We start from the raw sequence: 2285 nt of genomic DNA on the forward strand, positions 1-2285 counted from the left end.
ATTTACTTGGGACGGTTAATTAATTTTCCACATAGGAACTCGGTTCGATTTGTTCGGGTTGGGTTTAAATAATCGGCTTTTCTGAAAATAAAATCAATTAGAAATCGTAGGTTAAAAGAGGCTGATTTTCCGGGCGTCAGCTTCCAACGGGCCGACGTACCTAACTCCCTTACCTAGAATCGTACTTGGTACGCCTGACCAGTTTTCTTTCAAATAATTTCGCCTTAAATAAAATTGGGTTTAAAATGGAGTCATGTAATAAAATTAAAATGAAAACGGTCCCATTGCCGAAATAATGGGTGGCGACTAAAATGATTTATAAGACCGATTTATCGGCACCGCATATCCAAAAGGTTTTATCACCTCTTTTTCAAAAATAACAACCAACTAAAACCAAATCGATTTTTTTTTTTCGTGATGTTTTCGGGGAAAACACTTACCATGTTATCTACCTTGGCATTAAGTGCTGTAATGGCATCTATTTCATAGACTCCTGCAGTTCTCTTCCTTTCGGAATTGTTTTGGTAGTGGCTATTGCTTGCCATCTCCTCTATTAATTCATACGCCTCATCAATTCCCTTCTTCTCAAAAGATCCACCTGCAGCTGCATCTAAAGTGATTTTGATATTAGGAGATAATGCATTATAGAAAGTTTGTACTTGTAACCACTTAGGCAAACTGTGATGTGGGCACTTTCTCAACAAGTCCTTGAATCTTTCCCAAGCTTCATACAAGCTTTCTTGATCATGATGAGCAAATGTCATTATCTCATTGGGCAGTTTTGTGGTCTTTGAAGATGGAAAGAATTTTGCTAAGAACTTTTGAGCTAATTCTTCCTATGTTGTGAAACTTCCAACGGGGCATGATTGTAACCAGGATCATGCTTTATCCCTAAGAGTGAAAGGGAAAAGTCTCAATTTAATTACATCTTCGGAAACACCATTCTGTTTGAAGGTATCTCAAATTTCCAGGAAATTTGTGATATGGGCATTAGGATCTTCATTAGGCAAACCCCTATATTGGATCGAGGTGGAGAGCATTTGGATAATTTCGGGTTTGATTTCAAAATTATTATCTTCCACCCTAGGTCTTGTAATGCTCGAGGTTGTCCCATTAAGATTAGGTGTTGTGTAGTCTCGCAAGGTGCGGACTGGATGTTGAAGTGGAGGTCCAATTAAGTTTTCATTTTCGTTTTCGTTTTCGTTGGCCATGTCTGCTTGTTGTTCAGGTTTCATTTCACGTGCTCTTCTTGCAGCGTTGTGCCTGGGATAAGTTCTTTCAATTTCTGGATGAAAGACTAGAGGTTCAGTCCTTCTTGATCTTCTTTGCATAAACACCTGAAATAATTCTTAAAGAGAAAATTAAATTAAAACAAAAGAATGTCTAAATTAACAATAGGGTAATTCGTATTGATATTGATAACACCAATCCCCGGCAACGGCACCAAAAACTTGATAGAGATTTTCGCAAGTATACGAAATCGTAACAAGTAATATAGAGTGAGAAAGTATCGTATCCACAGGGATTGTATATCAAGTACCAAAATTATGTTAACCTATTATTATTTAAACGACAATAAAAGAGATTTGTTATAAGGAAAGTAAATTCGAAAATAAAACAGAAAGAGATCAAGCAATAAAGTTTAGGTGAAAAGAAATCAAGGATTTAAACTACTAGGGAATTTGACTTCACTTAATTTTATCCAATTTATCTCATTAGTCTGTTAATCGATTTTAATTGTTCAAGTAGGAGAAACAACCCTAAAATCACTAACAAGCTCTCCCAATGTATTGTCAGCTATTCTAATCTAGTCTAATTACCTATCTTCCAATAGTGCAATCAAACATAAATTAAATCACTAAGTTTTATGGTTGTTTTGTGAATTCATAACCTAAGGTCATTAACTTATGAAAACCTCCCTTGAGTCAAACCATATAGCTTCCGTATCAAGTTATTATTCTCAAGTAATTCATTACCTTTTTCATATCAAAAACCCTTTTCCCGATAGTGATTAATGAAATAATTCAATCCAGGGGAGAAACTCTGCCTGGAAGCTTTAAATTCAATAACAAATTATAACAAGAACAATGAAAAGCAGATCTAATATTATAAATTGGAATCGAATTAAGTTACATCAAATCCCTAGTATAAGAGTTTAGCTAGACATAGTAATTAAATAAAACTCAATAACTCTTGAATAAATCTTCATAATCATTGATGAACAATAAAGAGAAAAATAAGATTAAGAGTTTAGAGATAAAAACTAGGTAACAGCTATGTGGATG

General features: G+C 34.5%; 1 non-coding gene across 1 annotated transcript; it reads left to right on the forward strand.

The window, feature by feature from the left end:
* The first annotated feature begins 675 nt into the window (after nt 1-675).
* Nucleotides 676-782, forward strand: LOC119369134 (small nucleolar RNA R71). Its single transcript, XR_005176820.2, has one exon. It is a non-coding gene; the product is annotated as a small nucleolar RNA R71 (small nucleolar RNA).
* The last annotated feature ends 1503 nt before the right edge of the window (nt 783-2285 follow it).

This window comes from Jatropha curcas, chromosome 7 (assembly GCF_041381405.1).
Source record: "Jatropha curcas cultivar XTBG-Jc1 chromosome 7, XTBG_Jcur_1.0, whole genome shotgun sequence".
In the NCBI taxonomy this organism is placed as follows: domain Eukaryota; kingdom Viridiplantae; phylum Streptophyta; class Magnoliopsida; order Malpighiales; family Euphorbiaceae; genus Jatropha; species Jatropha curcas.